Genomic DNA, 20,386 nt, shown 5'->3' with positions numbered 1-20,386 from the left:
TTTGTTTTTTTTTTCCTCTTGTAACTCTCCAGCTATGACGCCTTCAGGCAATGCGGGTTAATCCTTCAATAAAGTATAAACACAAGAAACGTCAACCAAAACGACACGGTTTCAGAAATTAAAATTTTTTAAACCTTTTCATTTCCGTCGGCGTTTCTTGTGTTTTCATGTTCTTCGATATGCGTCCTCCTGTACAGGCGAATTATCGCCGAACCGCCGATTTCAGGTTTAGCCACCGTTCATTCCAACATTACTGAGCGCAAGGAAAGGCGCGACACAAAAGGAGGCGACACGCCAAAAATAAGGATCTCGTGTGCGATAATATTGTCACAGTAATAAATATCATTATATCCTTGCAGCCAAGCATGCGTGGTGATAGTTCTGATCATGTGATGTCTAATAAAGTAGAGAAATTAGTCATAATTAGGGTTCCGTGTTCTCGGAGTTTATTTTTCTTGAAATCGCTGGGTGTTTTTCGGAGTTTATATTTTTGGAGGAAATTCGGCGCTTGTCTTAGTTTATTTCTCGTAAATCTCCAAATCTCCGAAATTGGCTGCTTAATTCGGCAATATAAGTTGTTGCCATGTCTTCTTATTGATTGTATTTCCAATGAAAATGCGTTGCATTTTTGCTGATAATCCTGTTTTTCTTCATTCTTTTATTTTTCTCACTTCCTGTTCATTTGCCCTGTTAATAATGCGGTTGATGTGCAGCGCTGTAAACTCGCCAAAGTGTACTCTTGGGGCGAGCAGGAGCTAGTCGACCTGCTTGTCAGCTTTTTGTCCCAGCCTCCCTCATCTTGACAAAAAATAAAGGACCTATTATTATTATTATTATTCTCAAGTCTTATATGAAATCACATCTCTACACGAACACATGTCAACACATTAAGTATATTTCAGATGTCTAGAAGGTTTGAACGCGCAAGCACATATACATACAAGCACGAATACTTGAATACAAAACACCTACGTTTCTTCGTATTACAACCTTAAAGCTTGTTGTAGTAGACGCAAGCACAGTTTACGAGGTTGCTGCCGCTGATAGAGGTGCGCTCCTTTCGATTGCTGATTGTCAGCTTTGAAAATTCCCTTTGAACGTTGAAAATGCCCGTTTAAAATCGGATCTTATCGGATAAATCCGAATTGTCAAAGATTTTACCGGCGAAGGTTTATCGAATTTTTTTTCCGATTTATCCGAAAACACGGAGCCCTGGTCATAATGAACAACACATCCACAACAATCTGTGACGAAGATTCAACGAGGGTCAATCAACTTATCGATCTTCCTACGCTTGATCACGAGCACGAGCAAGTGTGTGTCAGAGTGAGAAAGGGTCCATGAACAAGTGAATCACCAACAATCTTGTAGGGCACAATCGAACAGCTGCTACAACGGAGTTAGCAGTGAGCAACAAGTAGGCACCACACGCCACATTTCGTGACAGGATCCTCACCATGTCTTTTATCGACACGCTATACGCTGCTCTGAAAGCAAGCCGTCGTTCTTCGTCACGTGACTCATCGTGGAACATTATCAGAGCCTCGCGAAAAGGGTTTCCATGACGTTTATTTGTTTTGAGATACCTCGTATAGCGCTACCACTGCCCTTGGCCCATTTTGTAAGCGCTTTGTTTGTGACCGTGACACACCTGATGCCATCCTTTTTTTTTTTTTTTGCGTGGCGTGTTGTCTCGTCTCATCATTCAAGGGCATTCAATTACAGCTGCGCCAAATTTTAATGGAACCATCTGTGGTAGCCTGATGAATAGGGTGTCTTTCTGCGAAGCTCGGGGACTCGGGTTCGATTCCCAGCCGTTGTGGCTGCTGTTATATGAGGGGGACGAATGCAAGGACATCCGTCTACTGAGATTCAGGTGCACGTTTAAGAAATGACGATTGTCAAAATTAGTTAAGCGTCTCCCACCACGGCTTGCCCCGTAACCATACCGTCGTGGCGGCACGTAAAATTCCAGAAGTAATAGTGTATTTTTGGGTACGCTTGAAAAAAAGAAATAGGCGCAATGAGGCACACAGAAATCTATAAACGGAAGCGCTCTAGTACCTGAAGTTTATTGGAGCGTTCTACCTACATTTATACATGCCAGCTTGAACCATGTGACGTAAGTGACACGGTTCAAGTACATGCCAACTTCAACCACGTGACGCACCATCGAGTTAAGGAACAAAAATTTCTTTTGCCACAAAGAAACCGACGCTGAGCTGATACATGTGGCCCCTTCTTTGATTATGGCTTGCGCCTCTATAATCTGTCGCGTCTGCGGTTGACTGTGGTTGCTCAGCCACGCTTTTAAATTGCCGCATAATCAGCCACGATAAAGATAGAATAGCCAGAGAGATTATAGAGGCACAAGCTCTAATAAATAAGACGCCACGAGTGTCGCTTCACGGTCACTTGCTTTGCTGCAAAACAATATTTTGCTCCTTTACTCGATGGTGCGACAGCATAAGTTGCATGGTTCAATTTGGCATGTATAAATTATGTAGGCGGGAAGTTTCAATAACTTCAGTCGCTGGAGCGCTTCCGTTTGTGGTTTTTTGTGTGCTTCACTGTGTCGTTCCTCGAGCGCGTCCAAAAAGCTACCGCATGTTGTTCCAACTACCCCAAGAAACAGCACCCCAAAATGACACTTTACGATGATGTCGGTCCACTTAACTCTATGTCGATTTGTCTGCGGTGACTATAGGAACGGAGTCTAAAATTACCTTCCACTCCACTGCTCCCAACTACCGCGAGATGGAGTTTTGGGGTTGTCTTGTAGCTCCGGAGCCAGCGCGAACGGAGACACGGTCGCCGAATGGCACGGCTATCAACAACCGTGATGACGACACAAATTGAACACGGCAGTGGCGTGCGCTCGACGCCTATGGCGGAACGCGAAAGTATGGGGGGGGGGGGGGGGGGGGGGGGAGTTGTTTCGTTTCGAAGGCCGTGCCTGTAGAAACGTCGATACGCCGAGCTCCGCAGCGTAGCGGAGAGGGGATTTGCCGAACTACGATAAAGCTGTTCGGTAAATAGGAAAGAGGGAGGTAATGGGGGAGGGGGGATCGAGGAGGAGAGTTGGTAGGTAGAAGCCAGCGCGAAAGTGGTTCAGTTTATGAGCTCGGACGGCAGTGCGAAGTTGTGCAAACAGCTTCGATGTTTTTATGGTTCATTGTTTTGTTTCCCCGCTACTGTCGATCCATCTTTCGCGTTTGTTGAACAGCTTGCACTCTGGTGCACGCGTAGTCTATATACCTTAATCCTACGAAAATAGCCTGCAACTTATATTGAACGTTGCGTTCGGTCTTTATTCAACTCGAAATTGGCGTGGAATTGATCACTTGTAACGGTCATCCCTGGTATGACCTTAATGAAACCGAGGAAGGTATGGGGGGCGTTATTAGTAGTCTTTTAACTGTATCGGAGTAACTAGAACCCAAATGCGAAAAAAAAAATAAAGTGAAGGAAAAGACAACTTGTCGCCGATAGGGGTCCAGCCTACAACCCACGGATAACGCGTCCGATGCTCCACCTATTGAGCTACAACCGCGATGGTCCTCCCGTCCACTTTTATCGGGCGTATCTGTGCGCGTAAACCTGGGAGCGTTAGCCAGTGCCTCTCGTCGCCATGACGACGAGTGTGAAACACTCTTTTTGCCAGCTGACGCCACGTAGCATGTGATGTTTTTACGAGCTGGCAGTTGAATAATCCCTCGCATACTACCTACAGGCATCAAGTCTGCCCGAACGAGACCCTCGCTATAAACGAACGATATAAGGGAAAATTAGCGAGGGCTGTTTTTTTAGGGGCGAAGCTCCTTAAGGCGGCACCCGTTCGTCCCTCGTAGTTGTCGTAGTCGTAGTGCGTAACCAGTCGTAACGCTAGTACCAGATCTTGGCCTCCAAGGTGGTGCCGGTGGGAGATTTTTCCTGTGCGTTGTTGAACAATAAAAAATTCGCAGCGTGCGCGTTAACTAAAAGCCGAATTCTTCTGTCTCTCATTCCCCATTAGCAGCCATTGGCATGTTCCAGTAGGAAACGTTAGTAGAAGTAGAAGTGTAAGTGTTAGCTAAAAGCCGACTTCTTCTGTCTCTCATTCCCATTAGCAGCCATTGTTTACCTCCAAGGTAGTGCCTGGTGAGATTTCTCCTGTGCGTGATTAAACAATAAAAAATTTGTTCAAAACGCCGTTGATTGATGAAATAAACCAACGCAAGACGCCAGATGTTTTGTAAAAGCAAAACGAAAGAACGCCAGATGTTTCTAAAGCAAAACTAAAAGACGCCAGCTGCTTAACGAAAGACGCCAGATGTTTTCTAAAGCAATGGTTTTCTAAACAATGAAAATTCACAGCGTACATGTAAAATTAAAGTGAGCTGCAAGTCGTCATAACTCATCGAACCTTTAGTATAAACGCGCCCGATCTCACGTCGGTGATGATGTACTGGGCAGAATTCACGGAAGAGTCACGGTTTACCGATGAACCTCCGCAGCTTCGCCCACTCATCATCATTCACTCCGTGGATATGCTGTGATTTTTTTTCTTTGTTAGAACAGAGGAGAACGAACCCTTCATAAATTCCTCTTCTTTCGCTCATCTCTGGTATAAGTGGCGCGTGCTCGTTCCTAGGACTCCCATCTACAGAAAAGTCAACATAGCAAGCTTGGCGGGAATGCAGCCCCTGTCGGGTTGTAAGGCCCGACGGGTAAGGTGGAGGGTAAAATGCTCTGTCGGGGCAATGAGAAAAGGTTCCATTTTATGAGGTCGACACCAGGTGGGCACTTGCGTAAGCAAACCTTCTACCTGTGCCTATCAACCGGCTGCACTAATATAGGACCCGCCGGATCTACGACAATACTGCCTTTTTTTCTCGGCACAGCGCCCTTCTATACAAACAAAACGAACACACAAGCAAGGAAATGAACGAAGGCAAAAATATGTGAGCGAACAAACAAGCAACGGAACAAAATGAAAATAAACGAGCAAGCTAACAAACATACAAGTCACAACCAACCAAACGAACGAACCAGTAAACAACAGGCATACGAAAGCTGAAACTAACGATCGCAAATATTAGTTACCTTCAGTGCTTGTGCCATTTTTCATGGTGACTTACCAAGGCAAATACAAACATAAAAAAGTGCGGCAGATTTTTTTAAAGAGCACTGTCATGTGCCGAAGCCTCTCATCGATCAGATCCGGTGTCGAGGACATGGGCTTAGGGGAGGATGGTGAGAAAATGCGGACAACATAAGCGAACCATAGCGAAGGCTAGCCATTCCATTCCTGATATTACGCGGGCGAATACGGCAAGCTTCACACTGCAGGCTTCAGAAAAAAATACTTTCGTAATTTTATTCTTCTAATGTATATTTCGGCTTGATTGTAGACCGGTGCGCTGCAGTAACGTTCTATTGAAGGTCAACAAGCTTTGCTTTTTTCCAATTTCATCCCGGAAATTAGCTGGAGCAAAATGTTTGACTAGCCTGGCCGAGTTATTATTAGAACCGAATGAAACAGTGCTTAAGATAGGACGAAGTGAGGATGACAAAGACAAAAAGATAATTTTGATGCTGACCGACAAATAATGTGCAAGGAAGTTCGGATTTATGAACTCAAGAATTCGACGGAAATCCGTCCGGTCAGGGATGAAGCATGACAAAAGAAAGTACATCGACCAGATAAAAATTTAAAAGAAACAACGTTTCAGATTCCATATCGAAGCCTTGTTCACAATCTTGGGCTGTTCACAAAGGCAGGTCTAGGCCAAACGGATTTGGGAACGAGGCTTCCGTATTTAAGCTGGAATGTAATTTTTTTTATTTGGTCGGTATACGTTCTTTTCTTCGACAAATTCGGATTTACTTCCACAAAATTATTCGCATTAATAAATAGAGCCTGGTTTTGATAAACTATCCTCTCCGTTAAGTTTACCTTTGCCCTATTTACGCAACAAGATATTGAAGTGTTTTGCCTTCTCTTAGCAACAAGAAACAAACTTATTTCTATAGCTTAGAAGAACATATTATGATCATGATAACTCTCTGACCACGGCAAATTCATTTTATTTTATTTATTTGAACGTACTCACACAGAGCTGCACCAGCTTCCCATACAGGAATGTCCTTCGCATTGGGAGATTGAGTTGCTATCCGCTCTGCAGGGTCCCAAAATAGAAATCTCGGTCGGGCTAGAAAAACAAAAAGAAGAGCGATGAAAAGGCGCAGTGAGGTGCGAGCGTCATCGAAAACTATCTTTAGTTTATCGCAAAACGAGACGGCAGCATTCTTGGTTCACGTCGGGGAATAGTACTTCATCGCGTGGGTGGTGAAAAAAAAAGAACAGTAACGAACAAACAAACTCAACTGCGCAGGCGTCTCATTGAAAACGAGCACGGGATTGCTTTCTTGTTTTCGTTTTTTTTTGCTGTTCGATCGTTTTACTGTTTACTTTTTTTATGACACTTCATCCACGTTCCCTCAAACGAAGTCCCCTCCGCGCCCACGCAATCCGTCAGCAAAGCTGTCAATGAAAGGGTACCGGCACGCCATGACAAACTGTATACTTTTGGTGCACATAAGTTAGGGTTTTACGAAAGGGTAGGGTTAGGCCAAGCAGTACGCGCTTCGCATGCAAGATTGCGTGCAGTGGCGTGAATACTATAAACTCCGATAAAACGAAACAAATAACGAATTTAGACAAAAATAATTACACTGAGCACAATTTAACTCTCGCGAATTTCGCAATGACTTCTCTTAATTACTGTTACTCAAATCTTGCAATATCTTTTTTGTCAAATGAGTCATTTATTGCTTTACTTTTTGAAACATTTGTAATTTATAGTTACTGATATAATCTCTCATTTCTGTTGCCAATCTAGCACTGTGTATAGACACCAGAATGAAAGAAAGTTAAATCACGTTTAATTGCGCAAAAGCTGCTTAGGCGATGCTCGGCCAGCCACAGGGTAAATCAAGTTAATTCTGTTTGTTTTTTGTGGTGCAAAACCGGCTAAGGTTATGCTGCGCCAGGCACAAGCTGCTGCTGCCACTTAGCTAACAATTCTATGCTAATTATTCGCTTGCTGTTTTTAAGGGGAACTTTCCATTTTGTAACTGTTACGTCAACTGCTAAAGAAGCATATTTATCTGCTTTTTTGTTGCCAGGTAACCGAAAACAGAGTAAATCAAAATGAAAGGAATCAATGTGAACGAAATGTTGGTGCCAAAAGTGAGAGCCTGACGATGTGGCAGTGGATGACGCCAGAGATAAGCGAATGGCTGAAACCCACATATGAAACAAAACTTTTTCAAAACTTTTTAACACGAAAGTGTTTTATGCCGGGGTCCACCAAGTACATCCGTCACGGATATGACGTTGATAAAACGGACGCCAACGGTGAGAAAGAAAAAAAAAACAAGAAAAAGATGCCCCGCTGGGAATCGAACCAGGGTCATTCCACGCCAAACGTCCCAGACATTGCGCTCGACCCTCTCCAATTGTATTGTAAAAAATTGTGGACGTTCATATCAGTGCACTATTTGCCCTCGGAAAGTATTTTTTGGAAAAAAAAATTTCTTGTCTGTTACAGTGATTTGAATTTTGCCGTAGTGGGTGAAACATAGGTTGCGAAAAAATACTCTAAAAAATACAAAACTTTACGGAACGCCTTAAATATGTGCCGTTTACTTGAAAAGGAATGGAACTACCTTATTATCGCCCATTGACGACCACTACTTTGCCTCAAGGTGTGCTTTGTGGTGAAGCAATGCTGCAATTCTGCGCCCATTTTGATTTTTTAAAAATTCTACGAATAATATAGACAAAATAAGACGATATCAACTGGCTGGATAGTTGGCAGTAAGCGTGTCAAAAAAGTATTGAAGTCGATGACCGAGTAGTTTCGAAGTGGAAGGGGCGCAAACATTGAAAAATGTGTGAAATGCTCCACGTTCAGGCACATGTAGAGTGGTGATGCAGTGCAAGTAAAAATGCACGCTTGGTCTCGTTGGGAAGAGTAAACAAAGGAGATTTATTTGTGAAAGTTTAATCGGAGTGTTTTTTGTTTTTGGCGAGAAACAAAATTTTATGTTGAGCATTCGCGGCGTGCCTGGGCGCGGGCCCGTAAGTCCGCTTCACTGCGCCGCCACTGTTCCTTGGGGCAACGGAAGTGTGCAGCGCCCACGCGGGTGGCACGATCGTGTGCTGCTGTGAGTTTTCACGTTGCTGAAAACTTGTAAACAGTGTATATGGCTGGCAGAATGTTTCGGAAGGGCACTAAAGGCTGCCGGTTAGTAGTCGAAGCAGAGCACGATTTCATTGCCACGTCACTGCATGCACACGTGCGAAAGGCGCAGAGCTTGGGTTGTGTTTTCGATCTCTACGGAGGTTGCAGTTCTTACTTCCGTTGCCGACGTATGGTCTTCGCCACTTGAAATGCCTGTGTTGCTGAGTAGGTGGTGAGCCCGGCATTAAGAGTGGTCAGTGATGATGGCACGAAGTGGTGAAACGTGCGCGTACCTTTGAGGGAGATTGTAGATTCAAACCTTGCTGAGAGCTCAACTTTCTGCCACGCTGCATGCGATGCTTTCATCTTAGTAATCGCCTTGCGATTACTAAGCGAACGCGATAGACATTTAAAAGGACGAATCCGCCTTAAAGGCGGCTTCGTCCTTTTGTATATTAATCGCTTTTGGTTTCCGTTGTACAAGCTCTCCGTCAAAAATATGACACGATAGCAGAATACTCACCATTCGCAATGTTAATCTTACTCGCTGCCAAGGGATGCGGTCGAAAGACGAACCTTCGAGTGCCGCGTGCTCGCTCGGCGACGCGATCACCGGAGCAAAGTTCACCTCTGCCGAAGATCCTAGCGCAAGACTACGTAGCACCATTCGGCTCCGAGGCACGAATGGCGCGCGTCACGTTCAAGCGAGCTGCCCATAAACAAGAATTATAAGTGTATTCCCGGTGCCTGTTAGCCACTTTTATTATATAATAATATAATTTAAACGAACCATCACTCGTTTTCCCTGACACTTCGTCGGCGGCACTGCGGAAAGCCGAAGAATGCGTGTCGAAACGTGAAAACTCACAGCAGCACACGATCGTGCCACCCGCGTGGGCGCTGCATACTTCCGTTGCCCCAAGGAACAGTGGCGGCGCAGTGAAGCGGACTTACGGGCCCGCGCCCAGGCACGCCGCGAATGCTCAACATAAAATTTTGTTTCTCGCCAAAAACAAAAAACACTCCGATTAAACTTTCACAAATAAATCTCCTTTGTTTACTCTTCCCAACGAGACCAAGCGTGCATTTTTACTTGCACTGCATCACCACTCTACATGTTCCTGAACGTGGAGCATTTCACACATTTTTCAATGTTTGCGCCCCTTCCACTTCGAAACTACTCGGTCATCGACTTCAATACTTTTTTGACACGCTTACTGCCAACTATCCAGCCAGGTGATATAGTCCTATTTTGTCTATATTATTCGTAGAATTTTTAAAAAATAATCAAAATGGGCGCAGAATTGCAGCATTGCTTCACCACAAAGCACACCTTGAGGCAAAGTAGTGGTCGTCAATGGGCGATAATAAGGTAGTGCCATTCCTTTTCAAGTAAACGGCACATATTTAAGGCGTTCCGTAAAGTATTGTATTTTTAGAGTATTTTTTCGCAACCTATGTTTCACCCACTACGGCAAAATTCAAATCACTGTAACAGACAAGAAAATTTTTTTTTCCAAAAAATACTTTCCGAGGGCAAATAGTGCACTGATATGAACGTCCACAATTTTTTACAATACAATTGGAGAGGGTCGAGCGCAATGTCTGGGACGTTTGGCGTGGAATGACCCACCAACGACGTTGCGGCCGCGACGGCAAGCGCCCGACGCCCTACCGACTAAGCTAACTCGGGAGATGCGCGAACGCGCCTTATATCTTTCACACATTCTCTTTCGCGGCGGGCGGAGCGAGGCGGTGCCGCCGTCTGTGAGACGTGAAAAGAAGTAATGCTTCACGATCGACACTTACTAGCGCTTACTCCGAGATTGCACGCGATATCGGAGGTCATGGTTAAAGCGTCTCGATACCAGAGAGGTAAACTGGCCGAGCTGGCGTCGCCGAGGCACCCTTGACGCTGTTACGTTCTTTGCCTTTGGCTTCGTGTTAGCGTGCGTCGGCTCATCGGAGTAGTGCAGCGTCCACGTGCACCAACGGGATTTCTCCGCCGCCGACTGCTTCAATTGCGAGAGCACCGAGTAACAAAACTGCTGCAATATGCGTTGCAGAAAAGACGCGATTTCGACGGGCAAATGCCGTGCCTTGGTGGAGCGAGAGCAGCGCCTGCGAGACAGAGGCCAGCGGGACGCACACCTCTACCTCTACCTCCCGTGTTGCTGAAGCGCAGTGTGTGTTAGTGTATGCATGAGCACAGGCGTCGGCTACCCATTACTAGAAAGGGCACACCGTGCCGTTTCTCTCCTTAATTGACGACGCTTTGAAGAAGTGCATACCGGGTACCAGTGTTGATTATGAGCTTGTTGATATCATCCTTACGCGGGATTCACGATCCGATGTGTCCAAATATATGTTCACACCATCAGCTACCACAACGGTTTAATCACGATCATGGGCGTTAGTCGTCGCGATAGAGACATGCTGTCTACATGGGTGCATCCACGTCAAACGGTCCTATTGCTGCCAAACACGAATAGACATTGTACAAGCTCTCATATATCACTACACAATAAGCACTACTTCTGTGAGGATACGTTTCACTTTCGTGTTATACCAATTCCTATGACGGAGGGATCAGCCATGTTTTTTCAACCAACCAGAATGCGCGCTTCTCACCGACTAGAGGTGGCTACTACAAACAAACAAACAAACAAACGGAGGACGGACAGACCCACGGCATAAGGAGCTTCGCCCCTAAAAATAAAGAGAAACAAACAAAGTCACCTACCGAGCTACACACTGGGTTTTTCTCCGAGGGACACCTTTTCATGATACGCTTTCCCCTTAATAAGCTGTTTGTTCTTCATATCTATCAGGGCGTCATATGTTCCACGGACTGAATTCAAAACGCTTTTTGTTAGCAACAGCAGTTTCCCATTGGCTAACCGACTTCCCCAATGATACGTTCGTCATCAGGATTTGTCGTGGCTTTTCCCTCGCGAACCGCTCTGTTATAGGCTTTGGATGTGCCTTGCGACGAGTGCGTACCTTTTCTCCCAATGGTAGACTCACTCACGGCGAAGGTTGCAGCAGGCGAAAGAAAACGGCACGCTCGAATCACGCACGTCCATATACACTAAGTTGTGCTCAATTCGGTCCCTGATTGGCCAAGCCCTTCCCCACATTCCCCCGACGCTATTCGGCTTTAGTGTTGCATAGTGTGGGCGTGTGCACCAACCCCTCCCTACGGTCTCCTAACGAAATTTGCTCTTCTCTCGTTGGCGTATTGCAACAGAAAGCCCGGTGTTCCGGCAAAACGTATACAATGGATTCTCATTACGGACTGCAATCAGGGAAGCCGGCGGCACCAGTCTCTCGCGCACACGCACATCTCCTGTTTCGGGGAACGTGACGCAGCTACAGTCACTGCGACACCAGAGAGTCGAAACAAGTAAAACAGCATGCGTACGTTGCGTGTAAACGGAATGGCAGTGTGCCGGGTTGCACCTCACACCAAGGTTAAAACAGAGCGTAAAAAATACGGCAGAGATTGATCGCTACCACTTACCACTGTATTTTTAATTTTTGCAGTTTTTTTGTTATTGCTGTTAAGTAGTATTGGTGCTGTTTTAACATTATAATACGGTCCCGCCTACAGTGTTTACACTATGAGACGTTTTTTTGGACTAAAATGTATTAGCTATGTGCATGTACTAAATATTGAATAAACTTCAAACTTCACATGCGACTACATAACGGTGACTCGACGACAACTTGTCGGCGTTGTGAAAACGCGTTAAGCGCACTCAAAAATACTTGAGGAAACCATCGGCGTTGCGAAAAACACGTCAAGCGTCTGAACGCGCTTTCTTGCACACGGGATATCCATGAGTGCGTTCTATTCTGTAATGAGGCACGCGTCTGCAGCGCTGCGGTTAGAGCATCGGGCTTCAACACTAGGTTTCCAGAGTTCCCATGCCGCCATTAGAGCAATCTTAAAACTTTTATTTGTTTATCCGGGGTAGATATACGCCGCGCTGTCGTTACCTATGTATATGCGTGTGTCGGCACTCGCACGTCCTTATGTGGGGGGTGACACCACACTGTGTGCAAGCTCGTGTGTGTGATTGACGTCACCATAGGCCTGCAAACTGACTCATGAGTCGACTCATTCAGATTCAGATCAAGCCGTGAGTCTGAGTGAGTCCGGCCGAGTAATATTTTGGTGAGTTTGTGTCCGAGTGAGTCCGGTTGGCAAAAATGTTAGTGAATCTGAGTCCGAATGAGCCATAAGCGCAAAATATATTTCTTGAGTGAGGCTTAGTGAGCTCCACATTTTTTGCCGACCTATGGTCCTATTTACTCAACCTCAGCATTACTGTCAGCCTTATGTCGGCTCACGTTCATACTCGCGTCTACTCACGCATATTTCAACGCAGTAGCGTTCACACGCCAGCTCAATATTTATTGATCAGAGGCGTGAGTTACGGAGGGAGAGGGGTTGCCTTGGCCTCCTCCCCACCCACATGTTCTTTCACAAGGAGTTCTTGATAACAATATCTCGTTTGATCAGTGTCTTTGAATAGAAATCTCTTTACTGGATTGCAGCCTCTGATGACTCGTATTTGAACCCACGCGGTCAAAACATACCCCGTAGAGCACCGATTATGGGAGATCTTGGTGTCAAAGAGCACTCGATTCACACAGACTCACATCGAGCCATGAGTGAGTATGAGTTAGTTCGGCCCAGTGATATTTTGGTGAGTTTGAGTCTGAGTCTGGCTGAAAAAAATTTTGGTGAGTGAGTCAAAGGGCGTCTGGTTGAGGAAAACTTTGGTGAGTCTGAGTCTGAGTGAGCCCTAAGCGCAAAATACATTTCTTCAGCGAGTCTGAGTGAGCTCCACATTTTTGGCGACCTATGAACGTCACACATGAAGGTGAGCCAACCGCGTCGTCCGGAATCCAGTGCTAACCAAATAATCATTATACTAATTGAAAAACAAGGGTAAATTATAAATATATAGCCGATGTGGCATTCGGCCGTGCAAGTTTTGAACGTATGTTGGACTGAAATAGATCATACTCCGTTCTATACATTACAGACGATTCTCCATTCAGTACACCCAAATAGACAACATTCCGTCCTGCACATTGCAGGCGATACTCCGTCTGATACATTGGAGACGATACTGAGTCCTTTACATTGCATACAATACTCCGATCTGTACACCCGAACAGACAATACTCCGTTCTATAGATAGCAGATGGTACTTCGTTCTACATACCCAAATAGATGATACTCTGTCCTAGACAGTGAGGACGATAGTGCGTTTTATACACCAAAACAAGTGATACTTCGTTCTTTACATTGCATACGATACTACGATTTGTGCACCCAAACAGACAATACTCCGTTCTCTACAGCCAAATAGACAATACTCTGTTCTATACATTGTAAATTTCTGATTCGCTCTCTAAACAGCCAGGCTCTTCGTTCCGGAGTATTTAGATGGAAGCCCATCAGGCAAAGATTTTTTTCTTAGGAGCGAATTTAAGCGCGCGCACCTTTTACGCGAGTGCAGTGACTCCGTTGCGGCTTCGTGCATGGCTCTCCGCGTCGGAGCACACCGTGAGCAAAGACGAACACGATAGCGGTTCCTTTCACAAGACCGAAACCGATCTCTGCCAGCGTCGTACGCCTGCGGCGAAAACACTTGAACAGAGCGAAGCTAGCTGGTATCCTCCCACGCAGGACTCGACAAAAGGCTTCGTTTACGAACGCAGCGTAGGCAATACGAGTAGCATTGTAGCAAGCTCGCATCAAATCATCCGCCAAGGTCTCGAAAGGTTTCTCTGAAAAGGCTTCCTCTAGAAGCGCCTAAGGTTTCAGCGTATCTTGTCTCTTGCCTTTGCTACGCGAGTGGCGGACAAATTTGTGGAGCTATGGAGCGAAAGAAGCAGGAGCGCAGCTTTCGTTTGTTATGTATTTATATCCTTTTGAGGTTGACGCTTGGTGTGCATATTGAGGGTTAACAGAACTGCAAATTGTGCTAGTTGGTGAGGATCCATTGCGGTCGTATCGCAAGAAACGTAGACAGAAGAAAAAAGAACCACACAGGACAGGCGCTAAACTTCAACTGCCTTTTCATTCACAGAAAACATATGCTTGAAAACTAACATACAAAGCAAACAAGGCAATCACCCAGCCTGATAACACATGAAACTACTAAACATTCTACCAACTGATTAGAGGAGAAGAACGCACACCATCAAGGTGATGTGTCACTTTTCAATCACACTTAATGCACCCCGCGCATGCCCTTTCCCAACAACTGTATTTAATTTTTTTATAGTGCCACGGAAGACTGTCTCATACATTAGCTTCCATGTTTCTTGATCTGGTATGCTTCCACCACCTCCCGTGCCTTCTGGTTTTTACGATAAAAGATCACTGACGTTTCACCAAAGACCGGTGCGCAGCCGCAGCTCTTGCAGTGCATAGCCAAATGGGAATAAGGGGCGCATTTCAGTGGGCTGTGATGCTCGCGTAATCTTATATTGAGGCACCTCCCAGTTTGACCTATGTATACCTTCCCACAACTGGTGGGCAACCTGTATCCCACCCCACACTCACAAGGCACAAATTTCATTTTGGGCTTCACATTACATGCGGTTCGCTCGGAGGGATTGTCACAGCCGCTTCTTATTAAGAGCGAATAGAAGGGTTTCTGTTGTGTATGAATTCGGGCAGCGTTTTGGGGTATCTCTTGTCATATATCCAATTATCGTAGCTTGTCGCGACGCTATAGTACAGATTGATTTGCAGTAGGAGCCCGTAGTGTTTCCACTATCTACGTGCGTAGGAATGCTGGAGTTTTTTCTGCACAGGTGTTCGCGTGCGAAATAGTCCGGCAGAGTTTGACAGCGCAATCAGTTTGTAAGAGCGGATACTAAACCAGCAGCGCATGACGTGCAATGGCTTGAAGAATAAAGTTACAGAGAGCTGAGCTAGTTGGTAGGTATTCATGTTAAATGTCTGGGCGTGCAGACACGGACACCAGAGAAATCAAGAGAGCACAAACGGCGTTTTACAGCGAAAGCTGTTATGAGATCATTTCACCGGCCGTGTTTGGCGCCGTAGTTGTCCGCCGCCGCCGCCGCTGCCGCCGCCGCTGCCGCCGCCGCCGCCGCCGGTGTCCGTAACCACTATCGCTCGAAATAAGAAAAAAAAAACGAAATAAGAAAAAATTTCCAGGATGGAACGGGGTTCGAACCTGGGCTTTCTGCGTGGGAGCCCAGTGTTGTACCTCTGAGCCATGCCGGTGCTTTTTTTTTTTCTTTCATGGTATTTATTCAACATAGGATATCACTTGAAAGCAATTGAATACAGACAAAGAACTAATATGTTGATTATGCTCTTATCGTAACACAATGACGAACAGAAGGCACTACAGAATTCGCAATCACCTCTATAGCGGATACATCACATAACTGATTTTTCAATTGTGTGCTAGAACAGCGGTAAGGATAAGCACCTCACCAATGCCGTATACCATTCTGGTTGATATTCCATTTGCTCGTAGACATCTCTTAGCTGAGTGACCAACCTAATGAAGTGGGCTGTTGAGGAAACTATCGGCTCTGCGTTTCTCTGCAACATGCGCGTCTTCCACAGGCTATGCATTCCAATGAGGAGAAACATGTCGAATGGTACGTCATTACAACTCGCTGGCAAGAGATATCGCACGGAATGGGAATTTAGCACAAAGTCTTTTTGAAGAGTTCGTTGGAGCACATCCCAAAATAAGATTGCATCTCTGCAGTCTATAAAACAATGTTCAATTGTTTCTGGCACATCACACGGTGCTTGGAACTGCCTTGCAAAAAGACGCTATACAGGCTTCATGTCGGGAAGGAACCACATTAACATATGTAATTTAGTGTGGTAGAAGATTGAAATAACAACCACGCACCACACAACGCGAATTCTGTAACCAGGCGTCACACAATGCGAATTGCGCAACGAGTGGGCTGTTGGATGCCTCCAACCCACTACAAGGGGCTCTGCAATAATTCTTCATTGTCATCAGGCACAACACCAACAAAGTTCGCATAATGCCTTACATGTTTTTAGCGGGTACCACGGCTCTCCGTTGAATGACGAAAAATGGCATAGTGGCTGCTTCCCTACTTCAGAGAAATTATGATTTGTAGCATAGTGGGTTCCTGGCTAGTGCACTTGCATTGGTTGCCAAGGAAGCCCATGAGCCCATCATCCATATCCTCAGGGTCTCAATAAAGTTTTTCCCCCTCTGTCTGTCTCTCTTTCTCACGTCAATGTATGTTATATTGCATGGTGGGAGCGACCGGGCGTCACACAACGCGAATTAGGTAACTGGTGAGCCGTTTAAAGCTTCCAACCCATCATAAAGGGCTGAGCCACAATTCTTCGTCGTCATCAGTCGTCACGTAAACAAAGTGCACATAATGCCTTACATGTGTGTAGCTGGAACCTCGCTTCTGCGCACAATGACGAATAATGGCGTTGTAGGTGCTTCCCAATTTCACAAATATTGTGATTTATGGCGTAGTTGGTACATTGCTAGTGTGCTTGTATTAGTAGCCCCAAGAGAGTTTACAACGGGCTCTAGAAATGCCGCTCTTCCAGCTTTCGCTGTGACTGTGCTGCGCTTTCCGCGCAGGCCTGGCATTTTTTGTTGCCTTGACTTCTTTCCTTTGTCCGTGTTTGAACGTCCATTCTTTTAAGATTGTTTGAAAAAGATAAAAAAAGAAAGACGTCCAATTTATATTTGAGTGTCTTTGCCTCTCACCTTAAAGGGGCCCTGCAACACTTTTCGAGCATGCTCAAAAAGCGCTGCCGATCGGTAGTCGAGGCTCCCGAGAACACGCGAGCCAAATATTATAGCGATGCGCACGGCCTGGAATTTACAATAAATTCTCAAAGTCAGCTGAAAATCGCTCCCTCTTCTCTCGACAAGTGATGTATTAGTCCGCAAAATATGACGCGATTGTCGGCAGTTCCACCATTGGCTGATGTTATAATCACGATAACACCCTCATTATTACTTTCGTTGTTAATTTTGAGTTAAATAAGTAGATAATATGTATGTTTAAATTCTGTTATCGCGTTAAAAACACCGAACAAACATTAATTTTAGCACTTCCGGTCTCACCGACAGCTCGTCTGCTCGTAGTTGCGTGGTTCCGTTTTCTTCGCCATGCGCAGTGCCGAAAACGTGAATATTTCTGTGCTTTTGACCATCGCCGGTTCCGTTGAGAGTGGCAGCCGTTCGAGTGTTGCCTCGTCAGCTGAGAACTGCATCGTCGGCACGTTCTCACGACCGACCGAGGCACGGGCGCAGCGTGTCTCCGATAACGATGCTGGCGTCCGGTAATGGCGGCGCTTCGGGGTCGTCTGCCAGTGCCGTCTTACGAGGCGGTGTATCGGAGTATGGGCCGAAACCGATCTCAGCTGTCATTCGTTCCAAACGAGCGCGCAGGTTTGCTTCCATGGTTGGCAAAGCGATGAAAACACTACGGCGTTCGAGGTGCACACCCAACATTACCAAACCGACGCGCAGTTTTCAAGCACGCGCGATACACAATGCGATCGGCTCCGCCGTTCGCTGTCTGTTCAGTATGTCATCGAGCCGTACCTCGGCGTATCCTCCCCGTAGTCTCAGGTTCCCGAGAAACCGCGACACAGCAACCAAGCAGACTCGCATTTTCACGGTAGCTGCAGACAGCCGGGGGATGGGTCCGCGCCGGCCCGATGCCCCACGATCCTTTCTTCTAGTCTTTAGTTCTTTGTTGTCAGCCCGCACTCGCTGTGCGCTCGCATTCGAAGAGCAAACAGCATCGAAGTACCGCCACTGGGAGAAGGGCGCACGCAGCTTTGCCGCGTTGAATACGATTCAAGCGCGAGCAGTGCGACGAGGCGGTGTATCGGAGTGTGGGTCGAAACCCATCTCAGCTGTCATTCGTTCCAAACGAGTGCGCAGGTTTGCTTCCATGGTTGGCAAAGCGATGAAAACACTACGGCGTTCGAGGTGCACACCCAACATTACCAAACCGACTCGCAGTTTTCAAGCACGCGCGATACACTGTGCGATGGTCTCCGCCGCTCGACCAGCTCGACGACGACCGCGCGAGCTGACCGGAAGTGGCGCCACAGACCACGTGGTTGCGCCGAGACGCCAGAGAGAAAAAAATGCCGCCGGCGCTGACGTCGCCTCCTCGCACCTCTACCCTCCCTCCCTCCCTCCCTTCACGCCGCGCGCAGCTTTCCGCGAGCTCGCTAAGTTGAGTTGAGGGAGAAAGCTGCGGAACGTGATCTCTATAATTTGGTAACACCACTTAGACTTGACGGATTCGAAAAATTTTTGCGGCATATGACTCGTGAAGAGTCATACGTCAATAATGAGACTATTCCAATATAACTAAGAAAGGTGTTGCAGGGCCCCTTTAACGTCTTTGCGTCTCAGCTTAACATACGCAAAGACTTTAGTTCTTTTTCTCTTCCGCAGCGAAAGGTGACGCCATTGCCGCTTTACAGTTATGTTCAGGAGTGTTGTTATCACATCCGCGCACCTTTGCTTCCGAAGCTTCATCGTCACTGTCACAGGAACTTGTAAGCATTTCCGTGTCTCTGCATCAGCATGATTTGACTGCGACCTACTATTAAAACGAGTCACAGGAGTTGATATTTCGATTGATTTATTGATTGTTTTTTTTTCTTTCGGACACGTGTGCAACCTTCTCAGCACTCTAATTTTGGCTCGCTGGTACTAAAGTTGATGAAGAATTCTCTGTAATTTTGGCGAGCGCTGGCTAGTCAAGCTTGCCTGTTCACGGCATTAGCAGCTGATGCTTCGCACACACGGCAGTTCCCGTTACGGAAATTCGCCTCAAATATTCGTCATTCTGACAGAAAATTAGTTGTTCAGTACGTAAAAAGACTTGTGCAAGCTATTACAAACCACGTAATAAGCATAATTAGAAGTGCGCTCCCCTACCTCATATAAACGCAGAGGAAAAACTCACAGCGTCCCTTACGCATTCGTCTTACACGACTCGAAAGCGAAAGCCATTTTTTTTTCTCAGTCGACGCAATGTTCCTTCCTCGCCACCCTCCGAAAGCTTTCTGCACCTAACGTGGTTTTGCAATACATCCACAATCGTGCGCAACCTCATCTTGTTCTCCACTGCGTCCGGGATCGGCCTACCTTTGCCCAAGCGAAAGTGTCATGTGATGACATCACCACGTAACGTCACGTTATGTGCCGTCACAGTGACGTCATGGTCACATCATGGTGAAGTTACAAATTTTGGCGATCTGTGACGTGATCACGTGGTGATGTTTTTTGCATCACTCGTGTTGATGCCGGTGCCGCGGGACGACGGTCGACGCCTACGGTCCATTTTCGCGTTTGATCAGGCATCTAAGGCTTGCGCCTTAATAAGCCAAGCAGACTGGTCTTTTCCCAGGGTCGAGTGCTTCCTTGCACGCACCCCCCCAGCTGCCTAGCACTGACCTGTACCTTCTACCATGCTGCGCCGTATTATTGCGTAGAGAGTACATATTCATACCTGCCAAGTTTGGAGAAGCGGAATCCGGGAGATCTACTCAAAGGGGGGGGGGGGTGTATGAAGTATGCCGACCGCGGGGGGGGGGGGGGGGGGGGGGGGGTACTGCGATAGCAATTATATGGACACTGTCAGCAGGATTATGCGGTCGCCGCTGTTCTGTACAGAGTCCAAACCGATAACATCGCTTACGCATCGTCTGTTTCACGTGCGAGTAAATGCGCGCTAGCGCTAGGGACGAACGCGGTTGAAGCAGAGACGAAACGACCCGGCCGTCACCGTCGCGCGAAGGGCACATGCGATAACATCGCTCCGCGTGCGAGGCTTGTCGTCGCTTGCTTACCAGTTATTTCGTCGGGCAAGGGACCATAAGGGGCACCGTTGAGACGGGGACGTTCGCGAGCGCTGGCGAACACGCTATCTCGACAGACATCGGTAACGGCTACCCTTTTAAGTGCTGGGCTCTCCACTTAAAGCAGTAGTGACATAAAATTTTGAAGGCGAGATAACTTGTGGGATGGATTTGTGTGTAAACAAACGCATCATCTACGAAATATTAACGGCTGATATAACCTATAACACATTTAAGATCA

General features: G+C 46.5%; 1 protein-coding gene across 2 annotated transcripts in view; it reads right to left on the bottom strand.

The window, feature by feature from the left end:
• Positions 1-20,386, bottom strand: part of LOC119407223 (uncharacterized) — a 56,542-nt gene that overhangs the window by 23,434 nt on the left and 12,722 nt on the right. The window contains exon 2 of one of the 2 annotated variants that reach the window (XM_037674103.2): positions 6,098-6,194. The exons of the other annotated variant lie outside the window; for it this stretch is intronic. The gene's annotated coding sequence lies outside the window, so the exon portion shown is untranslated. The remainder of the gene's footprint in view (positions 1-6,097; positions 6,195-20,386) is intronic. 2 annotated transcript variants of the gene reach the window in all.

This window comes from Rhipicephalus sanguineus, chromosome 10, assembly GCF_013339695.2.
Source record: "Rhipicephalus sanguineus isolate Rsan-2018 chromosome 10, BIME_Rsan_1.4, whole genome shotgun sequence".
Taxonomy (NCBI): domain Eukaryota; kingdom Metazoa; phylum Arthropoda; class Arachnida; order Ixodida; family Ixodidae; genus Rhipicephalus; species Rhipicephalus sanguineus.
The sequence above is the reverse complement of the archived record's forward strand: the minus strand, read 5'-3'. Positions and strand labels throughout refer to the sequence as shown.